Here is a 22,341-nt window from a genome sequence, read left to right on the forward strand (position 1 = left end):
AGTGATAAATGATATGAGGCCTGATTATACAAGCGGTCATGCCTTGTTCAAATGAAATATGAATTTCCAAGTTTTTTTAACATTTTTGATCTTCTGAAGAATTCTATGTTACTGAATTCATTGAAAGCTAAATGATTAGGAAGGATAATAAATTTGAAGTGAAATACAATGTTTATTTCTCTGAACTGAAAAAAGGTGGAAAGGTTGAGCCAAAGTGGTCTAATGAGCCACAATTTGATGTGCAGAGTTGTCTCTATTAGGAATGTCACGATCCTATGATTCTGAGTTTGACTCCTATGATCATTGGTTTGTTTAAACCATGCCCTGCTCATGGGTTTCACCAATCACATCAGGCTTTCCTGCCACATGAAGCTGACATGCAGTGATAAAACTGAAACACTATATAAGTAGCATAAAACACAACTCGCTCACATCAACCATGACAGCTATCACATAACTGTACTACTGCTGACATGGCAGAAATATGTTCACTCACTCACACAGATCGACCTCGCATAAATCTGTTTTAGCATGTACTGATGACAGTGATGTCAGCGAACAAAGCTTTGAGATACTTTGTGCATTCTTCTCAAAATCATAATGGCTGTGAATAAGATAATCGAAAGCAACTCCTGATAACCAATCCTAATACACAGTAAGCCTACTTTTAGAGACCAGCTTTTATTGTCTTAACAGTATTGGGCGTGTCAGCAGGTATTCCGATAAGCTCACAATGGCTCGACCATGGTTCCATTGATTGCTACCAAAACGGTGTGGTTCATTAGGTATGGAGTTTGTCACAGTCACTTGCTTTATACCATAGTATTAAGGTGCAATTTGTGAAGGATGTGAAAACTTCTGCCTCATTTAAGGTGATCTGTTATTGGATTCAGTCCGTTCATTGGGAGCCCTGAGTTCATGTTGGTTCTTCAGCAGTAGTTGACAATAATATATTTTTTCTGTTTCATAACTGTCAATCCCTAAATATATTAGACATTTTATTCTCCCAATGAGATAATTTATTGCCAAGATTAGATATTTCTTTGTCTTATGAGAAAATGTTTTTAAAAAATTTGTTTCATGCATTTGGAATCTGACTATGGTGAATTACCTCTTGAAATGCAGTTGCCACTGTTATATTGATTGAGGAAAAGATGTTGACACACAGTGATGTTGTCTGTTTGAATAGATGTCATGCCACGCTACAGATGAGGCACTTATTCATTACGCTTTGAATGCAAACACAAAATGAAAACAAAAGAATGTGTAGTTATGTCTTTGAACATTTCTCCAACCATATTTGATAAAAAAAATGTTCTACGACTTCAAGCGCTCGTTATTAATACAGTGAGATTTAAGTGGCCCCTCTCGTGATTGGGGGACACCCTTGTGGTCTAGCGTTCAATCGTCACACTGAAGGTTTGATTCCCTACATGGGTACAATGTTTGAAGCGCATTTCTTGTGTCCCCCGTTGTGATATTGCTGGAATGTTGCTAAAAGCGGCGTAAAACCATACTCACTCACTCACTCTTGTGGATAGAGCACCTGTCCTGAAGGGGTAAGGTCATGGGTCCTGTCCCAAGCAGTGTCATGCCAAAAGATGTTAAAAGATGGTGCTTGTTGTGGCGCTCGGCTCAAAGGGGATACAACAAGGACTGGTCGGCTTGGCGTCAGTAATCTGTGTTCAAGCGGGATGGATATTCATGTTTAACTGCGGCATGGTATCCTAATGGGCTAGCAACACACCAGGCATGTACACCGCTATATAAGTGCAGTAATCTTGATCACGATGTTAAACCCCATTTCATCTCACCTCACCACCTCATGATGTGAAGACAGATGCTTCTGGTTGCATCTGAGGCACAGGTGGTCATAGATGCTACACTTCAATGTGTGGAGAGTAGCTTCCCTTAGTTGTGCTTTGATGGGCTGATAGTGGGTTTGAATCTCTTGTGGCTTCACAAAATTGTGGCCTGCATCATGGGAAGCTCCTTGGTATGAAGGCTTCTCTTGATGAGAGCCAGCTATGGATCAAGTTGACGTTGATACGATTTGTGAGACCCTATTTTAACTGTTGATGACCCCTGTTGGGATTCTGGGCAGAATATGTATTCTCTCTTGTGATCCTTCTTGTAAAAGCTGGCGGCATGGTTGGCCGAGTCCTCTAAGTTGCCTCAATTTTTGCGTACAAAGTTGAGTCACAGGCTTGCCAGAACATGATCCTGGGTTCGAATCCCGGATTGGGTTTCTTGATATGGCAGCACATTACCAATGCTCTTCCTGTGAGTTTCATCAAAAAGGTAAACATCTAGGATCTTTATCACTTTTTGGCTGTCCTCCAAAATGAAGCTCAAAGACAGTGATAAAATATTTTTTTTGTTAAAAGCAGGCTTAAACTCAGCACGATTTCTCACTTTGGTAAGAGTAATAGCTGGTGTGGTCTGGTTGATTCCTTGAAGTTGTACGTGGCAAAGCAATGGTTCAAATATTGTGGTCAACTCCGCCACTACCACTTGTTAACTATTTGTGAATACACACTGAATATTGTCAACAAGACTCTGGTACACTGAAACCATTATTGTAGTGGTCAAAGCAACCTCAATAGTCTCCCCAACCTTTGTCTGTGGGACTCTTGACACTGCCATCGAATGTACTCGAGGACAGCAGGCTATTTGGTGGAGGCTTAGTGTAAGGCTAATGACAGATATGGAAGGTCGGTATAATTGGATCGTGAGATGATTGTGGAGCTTGTGAAGGAGAACCTTGATGAGGACGGGGATCACGATCAGGGAAGGAGAGTTGGAATCCGTCTCGGGAGGCTTAATACCGGCGTAGACATAGCTTTGTGTTAGTATTACGATCCACAAATGTATGTTTATGTAAATGGAGGGGAATGTTTTGTGAAAATGGGCATATTGAGGAGGTTGAAGCATGAAATTACTTTGCAAGGTGTCATGCTAAAATATCTAAATATTTGAGAACTGATTTGTGGATAGAGATCAAGTTGAGGCTTGAAACATAAAATTACTTTGCATGTGGTCATCCCAATTTAGTTGACAGAATTTTAGAGTCATTGACAGGAAGTTGCTTGGACCAACTGTGCAATGACCTTGACCTTTGTTAAAAATCAATATTACTGGTCACTGAATGCCTGAGATTATATTAAGTTTACAATGATTTCTGTTTGTAGGTTTCTGTGGATTTGTCGATCCTGTTTGCTTGTCTTGTTTCAAGGCTTTTTGATTGATGTATCTGTATGAGGAGATTGTTCCACATTGTCAACATTTTACATGATGCATTAGAACAATTAGGTGTGTGTTGATACAGTTCGTCATGTATCTCAGTACATGGTGTATTTGTGTAAAGGGTTCTGTGTTCACCATGTGATCTTTGTAACAACTGTCACATGACCAGAATATATCATGGTAGGGCCATGGTCACAAAGTGAGGTCAATAACTCTAGTGTCATATATCCATGTAATATCAAGGGAAGGCTCTATTGACATTGAGATCTCAAAAACTATTGACACAGGTCTATTATGTCATATCCATGTGATATCATGGGAAGGTTCTGTTCATATTGCGATCTCAAAAACTATTGTAACAAGTCTGTTATGTCATGGTAGGGCCTTGTTCTGGATGGAGGTGATCTTAGTAACAGTGATATATCCATGTTGTATCATGGGAAGGTCCTGTTCACATTGCGATCTCAATAACTATTGTAACAAGTCTGTTATGTCATGGTAGGGCCTTGTTCTGGATGGAGGTGATCTTAGTAACTGTGATATATCCATGTGATATCATGGGAAGGTTCTGTTCACTTCGAGATCTCAAAAACTTTTGTAACAAGTCTGTTATGTCATGGTTGGGCCCTGTTCTCAAGGTGATTTTAATAACCGTTGTATATTTATGTTATGCCATGGGAAGGCCCTATTGAGATCCCCAAAACAGTTGACCAAAGCCTGTGTTCTGTGTGGGAGGTCCCTGTCCTCAAGGTGATCTCAGCAACTGCTGTCATGTATCTGTGTTTGGGTATGGGAGTTACGCAATCGTAGCAGTGTAAGATCACAATGTGGAAGGAGCCAAAAATGTCAGTGTTCCCAGCTTTGGTTTCAGGACATGCCTATCATCCTATTGAGGATTCCTTGCATCTTGTTAGTGCTGTGAAGGAGTGCATGTCAAATTTGTAACATATTCATGTCAGGTATGCGCAAGTTGATCTTCTTGATAAAACCTACAAAAAGAGTTTATCACTGTTTTTTTGTCCCAGAAATGTGTGAAAGCGAGTCATAGATATGACTGGAACACATTCTAGTTTTAAATACACCTTGCGATTTTGATCTGAAATACAATAGTTTAACTCATCAAGAGAATCTAGGAATATAACCAGGTCCATAGAGAACGGCCAGAATCTCATTGCTATGACTTTAGAAAGGGGGCCAACATGCTATAACTTTCCTAACGGGGCCACCATGCTATAACTTTCCTAACGGGGCCACCATGCTATAACTTTCCTAACGGGGCCACCATGCTATAACTTTCCTAACGGGGCCACCATGCTATAACTTTCCTAACGAGGCCACCATGCTATAACTTTCCTAACGGGGCCACCATGCTATAACTTTCCTAATGGGGCCACCATGCTATAACTTTCCTAACGGGGCCACCATGCTATAACTTTCTTAACGGGGCCACCATGCTATAACTTTCCTAACGGGGCCACCATGCTATAACTTTCCAAAGGGGGCCACTATGCTATAACTTTCCAAAGGGGGCCACCATGCTATAACTTTCCTAACAGGGCCATCATGCTATAACTTTCCTAATGGGGCCACCATGCTTTAACTTTCCTAACGGGGCCACCATGCTATAACTTTCCTAACGGGGCCACTATGCTATAACTTTCCAAAGGGGGCCACTATGCTATAACTTTCCTAACGGGGCCACCATGCTATAACTTTCCTAACAGGGCCATCATGCTATAACTTTCCTAATGGGGCCACCATGCTTTAACTTTCCTAACGGGCCACCATGCTATAACTTTCCTAACGAGGCCACCATGCTATAACTTTCCTAACGGGGCCACCATGCTATGACTTTCCTAACGGGGCCACCATGCTATCACTTTCCAAAGGGGGCCACCATGCTATAACTTTCCTAATGGGGCCCCCATGCTATAACTTTCCAAAGGGGGCCACTATGCTATAACTTACCTAATGGGGCCACCATGCTATAACTTTCCAAAGGGGGCCACCATGCTATAACTTTCCTAATGGGGCCACCATGCTATGACTTTCCTAACGGGGCCGCCATGCTATAACTTACCTAATGGGGCCAACTGAGAGTATGATTTTACCAATCAGCTAGCTCGCTCGCTCGCTCACTCACTCACTCACTCACTCCTCTCCTCTGATCTCATCTCATCTCACCTTGGCCCTGTTCCATGAAGTAATCTCAACTCTCTGATTGTTGCAACTCAATGTTCATGTAAGGAAGTTACTATTGCCTCAGCATTAGATGGCTTAATGCAAGTGGGCTGCATTTCACAAAGTGGTCACAGTGCTGTGACTGTCATAAGTAATTGTAAAACTATAGGCCCTTCCGTTCCACACAAAACTCTCAGTGCTATGCCCCCCCCCCAACTTCAGTCGTAGCCCCAAAACTGCTGGAGAGCTTGTGATGGAGGCTGCTATATAGACTAAGTACATCCATTCCTGATTACAGCACATCCCCCAGGTGCTTGCGTGGTGTGGTTATCACAGACATGGGGTCAGTGGTGGATGGCACACTCAGGATCAATACCTACCATACATATTGTCTAATGGTGGTCAGGGGACTGTACCATTTCTGGAGGGATTCATGCAAAATGATGCTCTTGAAAATTACTTTCCATAAAAAACTTCTCAACGCTCATGTGGTAGGCTTGAATTGTCAAAGGTTGGAGCGAAATTAATAGGAACATTAGTGTGTTCCCCGGGCTTGACTTCAGAGTTGTTTTGGGAGTTTTACGTTTGAAAAGTATTGTGAAGTTGTCGCCATTCTTTGTATGGAAGATAGGGCAAGGTGAATGGCACTGGAGGACTAAACCAGATGTTTGGCCAATCTTTTGGGGTTTGTGGTCACGAAATTAAAGGATATTTAACATTAATTGATACTGAACTTAGAGCCAATGAAAAGTTGTTGGTATTTTGGGCACAAGAAATACCTATAATGTTTCTGGAACATCTAAGATGAATTTCATACATTTCAAGAAGTTGTAATGTAATAGTGTTTCTGGTGATAGGGGGCAAAGGTGGCCCCTTCATATATGTCACCGGGATTAACTCAGTTGTGCCAGGATCTGCTGATTGTGGGTTTGAATCCCAGATTTGCCCTGAATATGATTCTTGGTCTGTCAGCACCATAACCTGTTTCCAAAATTAAGCATGATCGTCAAGGGGTCCTTGTCATAGCACTAATGTTAAAAGCTGGAGACTTTAATGAGGTGCAGCTAAATTTAAATACAATTGTAGCAAACCTCAGAACTCCAGGTCTCCTGATGGCATGACATTAACCACAGTAAAATGCAAGAAATGGGTGGTCTTTAACTTGTTTTGAGTAGTATTGTTTTATGACTGAAATGCCATTCAAAGAAGCATTGAACCCATTTCACCGTCTCATTTCTACAATTCCTGCTCTTTAGGCCTGAGCTGAAAGGAAAGATAACCTTTAACAGGAGGATGAGGCTGATTGGTGTGTCCAGTCTCACTGACTTCAATATGTACCTGTGTACTGGATGAGTTTCATCCTCTGTCATAAGTACCCTGAAATAGAGATTGGTAATGAATGTTGTCAAGTTAATAGAACAGAATAGTGATTTCTTGGAATAATATTTGATTTCTCATATTTCACTTCGTTACTGGTCTAATGAATAGATTTTGACTAGTTTTGCTGTATCATCAAATCACTATTGATTAATAATTTTGAAGCAGATTTCAGTATTGAAGGAAATATATTCACATTTCTTCGGATAAAATGGATCTGAAACGCTTTCTTGTGATTTCTTTGTTCTTGCCTACTGTTGAATGAGTGATGAACTGCAGAAAAGGTTAAGAGTTTTTATGAGGATACTTTTTTTTCCCAAGAGCAGGATGTAAATATATGGACTGCTTGACTTTTATTTTCTGCAAGAGTTTTTCTTTAATATATTATGTCCACTTTAATTAACAATGGAGCACAAATTACCAAGTAATGAGGTTTTCAACCAAAAAAAAAAAAGAAAAGGTTTCAAAGAAAAAATAGGATCACATCTTCTTGAAGTTTCTTCTCTTGTTCCATAAATCATATGTCACTTCTACTGGGTTTTTTTGTGTGCTAAAAAGCCTATATTTTTGTTGAGTGAAATTCGAGTGGCTCCACCACGATGGCTCAGAGGTTAATTCATGTTAAGTGGAATGCACCATTTCACTTGCTGAGCATTCCTGCATTACAATATGTGTAATTGAAATCCTTCAATGTTCATTGCAGTCAATTTCAGAAATGATTTAGAAAAAATCTGAGGAGTTTTTCTGGCATGATATGGAAAAAACTGTCCACAGACTTGGAGTGTTTTGATGTTTGGGTCTTATTGTTGACAAAACGCCTTGTTGCATTAATAGATCCTGTGCACATCAAACAGAAATGGGTGAAGATCAAATAACACTGTGTTTCTTTGATAAGATGAGCAGGGAAAACATTTCAGGAAGTAAACGACAAAACGTTTCCACATTTTCTTGGGAGCTCATTATTCTGACATAAGGAACAATTTGATGCTGTGCTCCCGGTTGTGTGTGTACACTTTACGAGGTCTCATTGAGATAATTACAATGTGAAAAACACTGACAGACATAACGGAGAGGATGTCAGAAAAGCAAATTGTCATTATTTGGGAAAATATTCTTGCACACCGTTTGTGTTTGTCCAGAGCGCATGGTTCAGTTTTACTTCTGTGTTGCCCTTCTTCGTTTGGGTATGTTACAGACAACAGTGTTAGTGTATGTTACAGACAACAGTGTTAGGGTATGTTACAGACAACAGTGTTAGTGTATGTTACAGACAACAGTGTTAGGGTATGTTACAGACAACAGTGTTAGTGTATGTTACAGACAACAGTGTTAGTGTATGTTACAGACAACAGTGTTAGTGTATGTTACAGACAACAGTGTTAGGGTATGTTACAGACAACAGTGTTAGTGTATGTTACAGACAACAGTGTTAGGGTATGTTACAGACAACAGTGTTAGTGTATGTTACAGACAACAGTGTTAGTGTATGTTACAGACAACAGTGTTAGTGTATGTTACAGACAACAGTGTTAGGGTATGTTACAGACAACAGTGTTAGTGTATGTTACAGACAACAGTGTTAGGGTATGTTACAGACAACAGTGTTAGTGTATGTTACAGACAACAGTGTTAGGGTATGTTACAGACAACAGTGTTAGTGTATGTTACAGACAACAGTGTTAGTGTATGTTACAGACAACAGTGTTAGTGTATGTTACAGACAACAGTGTTAGTGTATGTTACAGACAACAGTGTTAGGGTATGTTACAGACAACAGTGTTAGTGTATGTTACAGACAACAGTGTTAGTGTATGTTACAGACAACAGTGTTAGTGTATGTTACAGACAACAGTGTTAGTGTATGTTACAGACAACAGTGTTAGTGTATGTTACAGACAACAGTGTTAGGGTATGTTACAGACAACAGTGTTAGTGTATGTTACAGACAACAGTGTTAGTGTATGTTACAGACAACAGTGTTAGTGTATGTTACAGACAACAGTGTTAGGGTATGTTATTGTACAACAGTGTCAGGGTATGTTACAGACAACAGTGTTAGGGTATGTTATTGTACAACAGTGTTAGGGTACTTTATTGTACAACAGTGTTAGTGGATGTTATTGTACAGCAGTGTTAGGGTACGTTATCGTACAGCAGTGTTAGGGTATGTTATTGTACAACAGTGTAAGGTTATGTTATTGTACAGCAGTGATAGGGTATGTTATTGTACAACAGTGTTAGGGTACGTTATTGTACAGCAGTGTTAGGGTATGTTATTGTACAACAGTGTAAGGTTATGTTATTGTACAGCAGTGTTAGGGTACGTTATTGTACAGCAGTGTTAGTATATGTTATTGTACAGCAGTGTTAGGGTATGTTACAGACAGCAGTGTTAGGGTATGTTATTGTACAGCAGTTAGGGTTTGTTATTGTACAGCAGTGTTAGGGTACGTTATTGTACAACAGTGTTAGTGTTGTATTTGTCTGTCATTGTCCTACTATATACAGCAATACTATTATGTTATTTGTCTGAGAATGTTCTTCCATATTATTAAGCAGTTTTATGCTGTGTTTTATTGTATGGCAATGGATTATTTATGCTATTTTTAGCAGTACTATACTTTTTTGAATTGCATTGTTATTGTCATGTTTAATGACATTTCTAAAGCTTGTTTGCATAGCAATGTTTACAGCATTGCTTTGTCATGTTGTGAGCATCGTAAGGTTTTGTACATTGTGTATGCAGATGCATGCATGCACTGCACAGAGCAAACTCTGAGAGCAACACACACACACACACACACACACACACACACACACACACACACACACACACACACACACACCTACCTACCTACATATAGCAATGCCTACACTCACTAAAGTAGGTGCTCATAATGTTCAAGCAATCGTGTCTTCAGATGGAGAGAGGACAGAGGTTTCTTCATGTGATGACAGCACAATCAGATGACCCATGCACCTGTTCGTCTACATGTTGTCATGTGTGCCACTGCGTGTTAATGTTCCGTTCAGGCTCCAAGAGATCATATCATTCAGTTGACATGCATGGCTTGTATCATCTCCTGCATGAGGCAAGGATTGAAGTTACTCTGAGGGATGAGCCCTTAGATTCAACTGCCATCTCTACTTCAAAAGATACACATCTACAAAATTTTGAAGATACTCCACAAAAACATGTCAACATAAAAAAGAATACTTTAAAATCTTGCTCCAATCAAAGTTTTTAATGAAGACAAACCATTTTTCCAAAGTCTGTGAGCAGCCTTGAAGCTGATGGTTTTGGCTTCGGGTGACCAACGTCTTCAGTACATGTAGTAAGTGGTCTAATAGATCTTGTTTACTGTTTTCTACCTGCTTCCTTTCAAGTTTAATTTCTGTTGTAAATTGGAGCTGACGTTGGAGAGATAAGTGCAGCAGTGGTTCCCAATCGCTCTCCATTGCTTTTGTCCAAACATACCCTTGTAGTCTTCAAAGCAGTGTATTAAATCTGCAGCACCAGAATTAGCAGCGTGGGTATTTACGTAGTAGAGATATTCATCTTGGGCCTGGCTGTTTTCACTTTGAGTCAAGTTTACCATGGAGAAAACATGGGCTGTGTCTGTCAGCCACTTCAGTGGTAGATAACGGTAACCAGTGTTGATGCAAACTCAGGTAATCTGACCAGGTGATCGCCTCACCTGGGTTTAACTTGTGTATATGCATGTCTACTGTTCGTCTTTTTAAAAAAAACATCGCTTCCTTCAGTTTACTTTATAAACCTGGCTGTCCAATTTATTTAACTTCCAAGTGTGATATGTTTTTTATATGACGGTGTGTTTTTACCTCTGAACTTTGGAAATGCAATGCTATCTTGGAAAACAGACTGCAAAGGAAGACACTGAGCTAATTTCAGCTTTTTCCGTTTCTGCCAAGGTGTCAGGTAACATCAATCCATGTTTGAAATTAAGGTGAAATTGAAGTCGAGGGATCTGTGGTTCAATGGACTAAGGTGCACCACTTCCATCTGCCACCATCGGCTGATCATGGTTTAAATCCTTTTTGGGGCGGTCGGGTAGCCTAGTGGTTAAAGCGTTTGCTTGTCACGCCGAAGACCCGGGTTCGATTCCCGACATGAGTACAATGTGTGAAGCCCATTTCTGGTGTCCCCCGCCGTGATATTGCTGGAATATTGCTAAAAGCGGTGTAAAATCATACTCACTCACTCACTCACTTAAATCCTTCTTGATTTGCCCTGATTATGATCCATGGTTTGTCAACACCATACCCATGCTCATGAGTTTCATCAAAGTAGAGAAACAGCGATAGAAACTGACAGGTTTTGTCCACTAGTCCTTAACATATAGCAAAAGCTGTTAACTCTTTCATCACTGGCTGCCCCAGAGTTATGTCCCTTGAAACCCTGCAGTCCCTGACACTGACAAGGCCTGTACACTGGCCTCCCTGGCAGTATTATTAGAAAATCACACCATCATTTTTGATGCACTTTTTCTACCAGAAACTTGCTTTTAATATACATTGATCATATACCATTGTAAAGAGGATTAAGTATACTTTAATATTCTTTGTTGTTATTGTCTCTAACCTTTGTCATTATCTAATTACAGGTGTTTACAAGTGAAATAAAACTTGAAAACACTGAAAAAATGAAAACAGACAATGAATTTTGGCTCAAATTGTATTAAAAATCACAAAACTAAATCACAGATACAAGGTAAACATAACACAGTGGTCTTGTCATCTTGGACGGCACAGGTAATCGCAGGTGTTACAGGTAAATTCTCTTCATGCACATCTGTAAACAAATGAACAAGTTTACAACTCTTGGTACTGACTTTGTTTTCTATACTGATGTCACATATTACTTATGATACACCTACAGTCTCTTAGGTAAACTCGTTAACACAGGTAAACTTGTTAACGCAGGTAAACTCGTTAACACAGGTAAAAACAAATATTTGATTTATTTTGTTCTTTTTCAGGATTTGAAACAAAAATTAAGTATTTAAGTTTTTAAAAAGTAATTTATCACATTACATGAACATTGAACCACAGCTACTATAAGAATGACATCACAGGGAAGATATCACAGATTGATCTGAAGAGGGAAAGATTGTAAAAGGACAGAAAGATCGTAAATTCAAGTTCTGCAAATATAAAAGTTGTGATAACATATTTACAATACACTGCTATTTACAACTGCATAATAAATTAAATCAGTACTTTATTAAATCAATTAATAAATAAATAATTTATACAGTTACTAAAATTTAAATTAAGATGTAAAAAAACAAGAGAACAAACATGATTATAGAAATAAATTTTATTCAAATTGAGCGAAATATAAGGACATACAACAAACCGGCAAACTACAATTCGGATTGCGATCAGAAAAATAATTTAAAAAAAAAAGAAACAAATACGTCATGCCACTCACCTTTGTTGTTGTTGTGATCGCTCGTTCACGTGTAGGCTGCATTCTCATTCGTCGCACTGATAATCCGTTCAAACACAGAATCATTGTAAAACAGTTGGAAAAAATCAATAGTATGACTCTTCACTCACCGTACGTGTCAATATATATATTCTTGAGTCCGGTCGCCTCTTCAAAATCCCTCATGTCTCCACTGTTGTGGTCCCTCTGCCACTCCCATTCTTGAAAGTTGGCGGGGGGGACACCTCGTCGAAACCGTCAAAATCTTCACCAAAATATTCGCGAAATTCCCTCTCCCCTTCGCTTAAATTATTCGATTCAAACACATTATTATTCCCGATAGAGTCGTTGTTAATCATCTGATCGCTATCCGAATCGTAGTTGGCCGCCATTACGCTTGATTTACGATTCAAGCGAGAAAAATACCTGTCGCGAAAACAGGTGACTTCCGCGATTTTCGCGCCAAAAAGACGGGGAAATTCCATAGAATGACGTGTCAATCACGTGTATATCTCGTTTCCATATTTAGAACGAGATTACACACGAGAAAGGAAGTAGAAAGAGCGATTTTGTAAACACGCTCGCGCCGCCCGATTTATCGGGCAGCCGGGTGTGGGGCTTGGACAGTTCTCGCCCGATTTTTCGGGCAGCCGGGTTCTGGGACACGGTTTATGCTGCCCGATAAATCGGGCAGTCGGGGCGAAAGGGTTAAAAGGGCAAATTTCTACTAGTCCTTATGATACCTTAACTATTGGGTAGTTTGGCAAGGACCATAGGACTAGTGCCAATTTCTAATGCTGGGTAAACTTATCTTTGACCTGCATCACTTTGTGTGTTTGTTACCCACCCCACCCAACAACCATGACAACCACTACCACCACCACTCTCCCATCACCCTCCAATCACCACCATGATGTGAAGTTGGTAGAATATTGCGACTATATCCCCATAGAATGTTACACAATAAATATCTTATCTAAATATCTTACCTTATGACTGAAATGCTCACTCACTCATACTACAGCATAAGTGGAACTTATCACAGGAATGTAAGGTAGCCCTTTGTCTACTGCAACTAAAACAGTGTAATAGGCTCTGTCTATCTGTCTAGGAGCCAGGGAAGATGTCTGTATGTCTTGTCCTAAGAACAATGCTGTGTGTAAATAAGAAGTGCTTGTGTCAGGAATCTGGCTGCATTCCCCACAGACTTCTCCACAAAGAGCTGGGTTTATCACCGAGTTGGCCTACCTGTCTGAGGTGATCAGTGTATGTCTCCTTGTGGTGCCCCACTGAGATTCCATCAGATCAGCCATTACACTGGGCAACCCACACTGGGACACATGGAGAGCTTACACCAATTTACTCCCACAATTCGCCTGCTTTGTCACAAGTATGTCAGAGTTATGGCACAATATCTCCCAACAATTGGTTGGTTCCCATCACTTGTCTTAGAAGAAGCAGTGCTGCATCTTTGTTGCATCTTGAGAAGAATAGTTGTTTTTAAGCAGAGAGGTTGTAGTTTGATATTGCTGAAGTACTTCTAAAACTCACTCACTCTCTCACTGATACTTTATTGCATATATACTACAGGTCGAAATATACTACAGGTTACTGCTAAAACCCCATTAACACACTCACCATATATTCCATATATACTACAGGTAGAACAAAACTGTATTGCTCATACACTGCTGAAACCCCATTTACTCACACATGTGCAACCACATTGCTTAAATGCATGTTATCAGTAAAATAAATCCTGACTTCAGCTTGGGGCATTCTTGGTGATATACACCTCTTTGTTACTCAGGTTGCTTGTAAGGTATTGATGTTTGCTGTTTTCAGATTCCATTTTTGTAAGATTCTTAACATTCTTTACAATCCTACCTGTTTTAAAAAGGTACCAATTTTTTTCTTCTTTTAATAATACATTTATTTTTTTAAACTTGTGTTTGCTTTTTATACTGACTATTGACACTTATCCAGCAGAAGCTTATTATAGATTTCTTGGATATATATATCTTCTGAAACTCAACAATCCATAAAGATCTGCAGGTTCAGTCTTTGACCTTTCACAGTCTGAAATTCTCATTATCATTTCTCAATATATTCACCATGTTGCAGTGTCGTAAAAACAACAACATACCAGCATGCATTAATTGTTTGATAAAGAATTGTTAAGTTTGTGGTATCATAAAGAACATTATCCAGTATCCTACCCCAGGGAATGTGATAAACAAATGTTTGCCAATGGTTAAACAAACTCCTTTCTTATCTTCTTTATGAGGCCTGACTTGCATCAGCTGCAACGTGTTACTTTTATGTTCTGAAACTTTTTTGAAACATACCCCAAAATTACCTCATGGAAAGTTAACCTTCTGCTGATCCTGAACAAGCTTTGAAGACAATTTTGTCAAGTGGGCTTCCTCAAATCATTAGGTTCTCTAGGCCACATTAAGTACTAATTACAAAATCAGACAGTGAAATTATCATCTTGACTGGGCTGGCGAGCAAGCCCGATTCTGTAATAGCCTAATAGGTAGGAAGGTTTCAGCAAATTTTATCTGTGAGCAGACTTGTAGCTCTGATGAAAGCATCTGGCCAAACAATTGGCCCCAGATTGGCCGAGAGAAGGTGGCTAGTGTAATTGTACCTATCTCAGCTTCATCCCGGTTGGATTATCTGGAACCAGGAACATTTGTAGATACGACAGGAGCCGGCCCTCTGAGGCATGGCACAATTGGGCCCAAGTGTAGGGTTTGGAGTCAGAAGGTGAATATTGTCTGAAGCAGGTTGTTGATCAGCTGTAGGCTGGACCACTTTTATTTATTGTTTTATGGTGTATTGTCCCATGTGCAAAGAAAAAATAATGTGACTGAGAAATAGTGACAAGAAATCAGTTGCAAATTAACAACACTATTGTCCATTTAGTAGAGGACGGTATCTCTTGGTAGTATCTAGGAAGACACTATTGTCCATCCAGTTGAGGACGGTATCTCTTGGTAGTATCTAGGAAGACACTGTTGTCCATCCAGTTCAGGAAGGTAGCACTGTGGGTAGTATCTAGGAAGACACTATTGTCCATCCAGTTGAGGACGGTATCTCTTGGTAGTATCTAGGAAGACACTATTGTCCATCCAGTTCAGGAAGGTAGCACTGTGGGTAGTATCTAGGAAGACACTATTGTCCATCCAGTTGAGGAAAGTAGCACTGTGGGTAGTATCTAGGATGATGCTATTGTCCATTCAGTAGCGTGAGGATTGCACAATGGGTAGGATCTGCCGAGACACTTTTGTCCATCCAGTTGGGGAAGGTAGCACTGTGGGTAGTATTTTGGAAGGCACTGTTGTCCATCTAGTGCAGGAAGGTACCACTGTGGATTGTATCTGGGAATGCAGCTACAGTGTTATTCCCTAGTTGTGTAACATTGTACCAACATCAGTGATCAGACTTTTTTCCTGTACAGCAAAATGCTTATACTCTTTATATCAATTAATATATTGTTTAAGTTGTTACTTCATGGTCTCAGCATTATCCAGGGTAACAAGTTGTTTGCATTGCTTATCCACAAAAATGATCTGCTTTGGAATTGCATTATCCTAATGGTGAAGGTGGTAGTAGTCAAGGAAATGTCACTGGTCCTTCCCAATTTTTACCAATGACACTGGGTCCATGTCCATCTCACTCACTCACTCACTCACTCACTGTTAACTTTGTTGAAATAGTAGTCATTCATATTGATATCTCTTCTCAATTCATTAAAAAAATTATCATTTTTTATCAATATGTTCTTAATTTGCATATTCAAAAATTTCTCCACCTCATTAGTAATATTCAGTGAATCCAATTTCATGCAGGATACATATGCTGGGCACCAGCTGTGGTTATATCTAGGTTATTTATCAACTGTTGGTAGACAAGCAGGTTTTCTGGACTTCCAGTTTAGATAATAATATGGAACAGATGAAATATTGCACGGAAAAAGAAGCCAGTTGGAATGTCATCAACTGCCTAGAAGGGATGATCATTTTTCACTGTTGGAAAAATAAATATGAACATGATATTCTTTGAATAAACAAAGAGATTATTTTGAAGACATTTTCTGGCATTTATTATTCAAAATCTTGCATTCATACAGACCAAAGAAATGGGATCTTATTTCACATGACTTAAAATGAAATGCGGGATGATTTTGAAAGCGGACTATCTTTGAAAAATGGGTTTTTGTCAGAGAATTCATCTTGCTTTTCTGATCAGAGTGAGTGAGTGAGTGAGTGAGTGAGTGAGTATGGTTTTATCCCGCTTTTAGCAATATTCCAGCAATATCATAGCGGGGGACACCAGAAATGGGCTTCACACACTGTACCCATGTCGGGAATCGAACCCGGGTGTTCGGCGTGAAGAGCGAACGCTTTAACCACTAGGCTACCCGACCGCCCTTTTCTGATCAGAAGCATATCCGGATGTTTTCCTGTTAAAATGTGGCTATTGTGTGTAATGTGGGGCAGCAGCAACAGGAAGGATGGATGATGGTGGGCAAGTGTGGATACATCCTGAATGTGGTCTAGATGGCGCAGGTACTCAGATGTGTATGTGTTTGATATAGGAAGTGGTGGGATAAATATATACTATTGTAGGGAAAACTCTTTTTTCCACGGAAACTGGGGGTGGTGGCACATTAGTGAAATTATTGCAGTATGTTTCGAAACGAATGTCACATTATTGTGGTATGCAGTGTGTGTCAAGCCTTCGTGGGTTCATGTTTAGTGTGAACACAAAATGTAGCTTTGACTTAGTTTCCATGGCCTCAAGGAAAACTTTGAGTGTAAGAAATGAACATTTAAAAAAAAAGGAGGATCAAATGTTCTCTGAAGTTGAAGAAGCTTGAAGTCAGCTGTTGTAGATGTGGTGTGTTTTCTCACACAGTAAAACGATCCACAGAACATTTTTACTAGAAACTTGATCACACAACAAGTGTTGAAACGCATCTGAGACTACTTCTGAACTCAGTAAATAACATGGATCTGTATCACACACAAATAAAAACATATCGGAGACAAGACGTAAATATGTCCGAGACACCCAACCAATGCAGACTACACGCCTTTTACACATGCCCTCGGATTCGATAGTCTCCTGTTGTGCATCTGGCAACCCCACGGACCGGTGGCGCCCTCTATTGGCCCGGCAGACGGAAATACCTGGCGTTAGTTTTCCCATCTTGCTACAGGGACTGTAAGACCGAGCTTGAGTTACCCTTAGGGAGCTACGGCCCACTGTTCCTTCCTTTGTAGTTTTTCTGCTGGATCTAACGTCTGTTCTATGATCTTCAGCAAGGGCAGGTGTCTTCGTGCTGTTTTTGTTATGAACTGCTCAGAACTATACATGTATGAGGATTTTCATGGCTTGTTGGTTTATTGCACTGATAACCAGGGTCCTGTGATTGCTATTGTTATGTCAGATGTAAAGAAAGTCAAAACATCCGCCTTCGTCGCAATGATGTATTTAGAAATGAAATGAGCTGTTCAAGGCAGTAATGTGGTTCCTGATAAGACATACAACATGGGAAACATTAAAAAAAAAAAGAAATATAAATTTGATAAGGAAAACCGATGCATGGAGCTAGAGCCTGTGGACATATGTCAGAGGATTGAGGTGTGTTTGTGCGGCATGGGTCAGGTGGTGTATTATGTAATGGGGAGATAAAACCCTGAACAGCCACTGTAGATGTCAGCCATTCAGAGATAGAAGGAGATAACTCATGTATAAAACTTGTCAGTTTGATAGCTCTGCGGCTGGTGTTGGCATATGTATTACAGAATTAGATTATTTACTTGCACAATTTGGTAAATATATTTTACGAAAACAGCTTGTATTGATATTTCTAATCCATGTTTTTCCATGTTGTGGAATTTAAAGAAGTCTTTGAAGTTCTTTCCTTAGGCTCTGATGACATGACAAGTCCTTGATGAAGTTTTGTTTGTTTGTTTTACGCCGCATTCAGCAATATTCCAGCTATGTGGCGGAAGACCCATTCTACCCCGGATCTTCACGGGTCCCTTGATTAAGGGATTGTAAAGGTTATAGTCTAAGGTAGTGGTTTTATGTTGATGTTTTCTTGATCATGTTAGACAAAGATAAAGTGTCGTCTTGGTGAATCTTGACAGAATAGGTCCCAGTATCCCAAAACAGGAGATTCAAATGAGAGTTTGATGGCTTCAGTGTCAGTCATATGACTGATTGTGTGTCATTGTACTGCAAAAAATTAAGATGCGATTCATTGGTCATTTCACCATCCAATGGTTGTCTTGCCCAGTACTGATTATTTTAAGATTTATATTTATTGCAAGATAGATAGTTTTGTTGTACATATTCAACCGCTTTGGAATAAGTTGAAACAGTTAAGATATTATAATAATATAAAACAAGACATTATACATCATGTTAGTGATGATAAAAATAGGGAACTGATGTAGTGTTGCCATGGTGATCTATGTAGAATGGGCATTGTTTTGTATTTCAAAAGCTGTGCACTAGACCAACAATAGATATTGGCACTAGTCCTTTAGTCCTTACCAAACTGCCTATTATAAATGGTTAAGGTATCTTAAGGACCAGTAGAAATTTGCCATTTTGCTATATGTTATCATTATAAGAACTAGTGGGAAAAAAATGTTAAGTTTCTGTTGCTGTAGATAATAGGAGAGCTTTTCAGGGGTAATCTCACATATGGCTGTGCCAACAAAATACAAACAACATGTTATATGTAAGTATTTTTTTACACTTATCATAAGAGGCGACTATCAGAATGGGGTGGTCAGGCCTGGTGACTTGGTTGGTGCATGTCATTGTATCCGAATTGCATGGATCGATGCTCATGATGTTAATCACTGGATTGTCTGGTCCAGACGCAATGATTTACAGACCGCCGACACAAAGCTGGAATATTACTGAGTGCGGCGTTAAACGACAAACAAAATCATGTACAGATCATTATAAGGTACAAGGTACAAGAAATTTTCTTGTGCAAACATTCCATGTAAAAACAGTGACAATATTCTATAAATTGTGTAAACAATAATGTAATCCCACACCCGATTGTCAGCTAGAGTTGTTATATTTACAACAGTGGTATAGGTAACCATATGCTGTGGTTGAGCATCGCATACATTAGTAATAACATGCAATGACAGGATGTGTTGGTAAGGTGGCTAGCACCCCACCAGCTAAATTGCACATCTGTTATGCATCCTCGGCATAAATTGATTATGTTTTATTTTCACGTTAACTCTGCAGCACGGGGTCTGCACCTTGAAGAAGTAACAATAATCCAATCAGTCAGTAATGGGGGCATCTTCTGGATGGCCTCATGTAGGAAAATCTGTTTAAGTTGGACGAACTGGAGAGCTCCTCCTCCTCAACAAAGGCTCATTGACCCGAGGTCATTCCTCACAGTCAGCAGCCATGGCCTGATGGACGGTCATGGGTCGGGTTCTTCTAGCCTTGCTCCAAGTCAAAACTGAATTATGAGTCCACGGATGTATAGTAATTCCATCCTTATTTAAAGGCAAATCTGCATAAGCAGACAGCACAGTCTGTCAGTCTTTTATTTGTAAAATGAATTTAGATTAAGACACATTATCATTGCCTACAAGACTTGTGCAAGTCCAGGCTCCTTCGGTCAGAGCAGCCAGGCACTTTGTTGTAGACTTGCTTCAAGCTACATTTGGTCAAGGAGTGCCTTCAGGCTGTGCTTGATTTGGAAGGAGGACAATGGAAGGATAAAGGGCACTACTTTAGTATGTACAGCCTTGCTCTAAGGCTGTTCTGAAGTCCATGGCTGTATGGTAATTCTATCCTCATAACAGGCAAGTCTTGATTAGCCTGATGCAAGTCTTTATTAAGGACAACTTGTTCTTTTTATTTATATAATCTTGAAAAATTATGATTTAAGCAAATAATTATTGCCTGAGAGGCTTGTGCAAGTCTAGTGTATGTTTTGTAGGCATGGTTTTCAGTTAAGGGTCTATTTGGATCTGTTGAAAATATAAATTTAAGGTATTGGTATGTTGCGTAAATAGTTGGGTTTCACTTGAATTATCAGAAAGATGAAGTTTCTGGTTTATATGTGATGTCTTGTTTTGAAGAAGTCGCGTTAAGACGATGATGTAGGTACCAGCCACATTGCAGGAATATGTACGAGCTCTGTCAGTAATTGCGCTATCTGAATAGTCCCATCTTTACTCAAGATCTAGGATTGGGTGGCACACACATTGAAACACCATAAGAGATATAGACAGTGTGATAAGATAAGATAATATATTTATTGCAAAAACATTCCATTATGAAACAGAGGTAATATAGACAAACAGTCAAACAGTGTGATTCTATAAAGAATATACCGTATTCGACGTAATAAGCGCCCCGCTCTAATAAGAGCCCACGGCGATATTTGCTAATATATTGGCTCGTGAACAATCCCAATTTGCACCCTTTCTGATTGATCAATGTACACAATACTTAATTATTCTCGTGTGCTACGCACTCGTGTGTTATATGCACCCTTAATTATGGGCAATTAAATTCTGGAAAAATATATCTCTCGTATATAAACATTTCAGACTGTCAGCATAAACCACGAAATTCATCTTTCAACTCTGATTTTTTTCGACAAAATAATATTTTAATGAGAGCCCCCTATTTCTAATTATGAGAGCGCCCTGGGCGCTTATTACGTCGAATACGGTATATCCTTTTGTCAGAAGCAAAAATAGCCTAAATCATCAACATGTCCCAAAGATAATATAAGATTTATCGCAGAAACATTCCATTATGGGACAGATGCAATTTTTTTTATAAAAATAATGAAAAAATGACAAAAAATTATTATTCATAGATACATATAACCAGATATGTAAAATATATATATACACATTCCTGTAGACAAAAAACATATTTGATGATATTGTACATAAAATGTCATCGGTTGATTAAGATCAAGGGGTATTCATTGCTTGCCTAAATGTGAACAGAGTGAACAGTATCATGACACATCAAGAATCAAGAATTTTTATTGCACAGAACACCCTCGTAGGGAAGAGAACAAACCATCTACATATGGGAATAAATAGAATATAGACATGAGAGGTAGATATATATAATGTACATTATACATAGAGATATTACATATTATGTTCAGTCACAGTATATAAACATTTATATACATCATGAGGTGGCTGGCAATGTACACTTAGTGTAGATACTGTATAGATAAGTCACAATAGTAGCAAAGATTTAACATGATATCTAAACGATGTCTTAAGATTGGATCTTTTAATAAACATGTGAGAGATAATTGTGAAACATATTTTGCTTTTTCAGGGCAGGGGTTCAGGATACTTGCACAGATTATGTTATCATTTTGGCAGTCTAATAAATCCTGTGTTTGAAGTAACTGTCTTTCATAACGATAATTTGGACATAACAAAAGGAAGTGTTTTTCATCTTCTATCTTGTTTATTTGTCACTAAGTACACATACATCCATGCAGCTGCAGTCTTCACACCTGGGGACAGTACTAGTAGGTGGTTGAGTGGTTATAGCCTTGGCTCAGAGACACAGGTTTTATTCCCTGCATGGGTACAAAGTTTGAAGCCCATTTCTGTCCTTTCCCCCAATACCACTATCCCGTGATATTGATAAGAGCAGTGTACATTCCACCCACCCACCCACACACCCACCCACACACCCACCCACCTATTCACTCACTCACTCACTCACTCACTCATAAACTCATAAACTCATAAACTCAAAAACTCACTCAAAAACTGGCTCATTCCCTCACTCAAAAACACCTCTAGTCTAAAACCATTGAGTTAACATTGCTTCTTGAGAGTAGTATATTATGTTCAACGGGCCACTACAACCGAAAAAGTTTCAAAACTTCTAAACCGGGACACTCTCTGCAGACAAATCTCTGAATAATATGAGAATGATTTTGGCAAGGCAGGTACACATCTTTGTCTTGTAGAAGAGTAAAGAGCCAATAAAACCTTCCAATGATAATAGTAATTGCTTAGTGCTAA

At 39.3% G+C, this 22,341-nt stretch overlaps 1 protein-coding gene across 7 annotated transcripts in view; it reads left to right on the forward strand.

The window, feature by feature from the left end:
* The window catches only part of LOC139480537 (receptor-type tyrosine-protein phosphatase delta-like), a 396,576-nt gene that overhangs the window by 53,958 nt on the left and 320,277 nt on the right, over positions 1-22,341 (forward strand). The window lies entirely within an intron of this gene.

Source organism: Haliotis cracherodii, unplaced genomic scaffold (assembly GCF_022045235.1).
Source record: "Haliotis cracherodii isolate W230 unplaced genomic scaffold, xgHalCrac1.p SCAF_4, whole genome shotgun sequence".
Lineage (NCBI taxonomy): Eukaryota > Metazoa > Mollusca > Gastropoda > Lepetellida > Haliotidae > Haliotis > Haliotis cracherodii.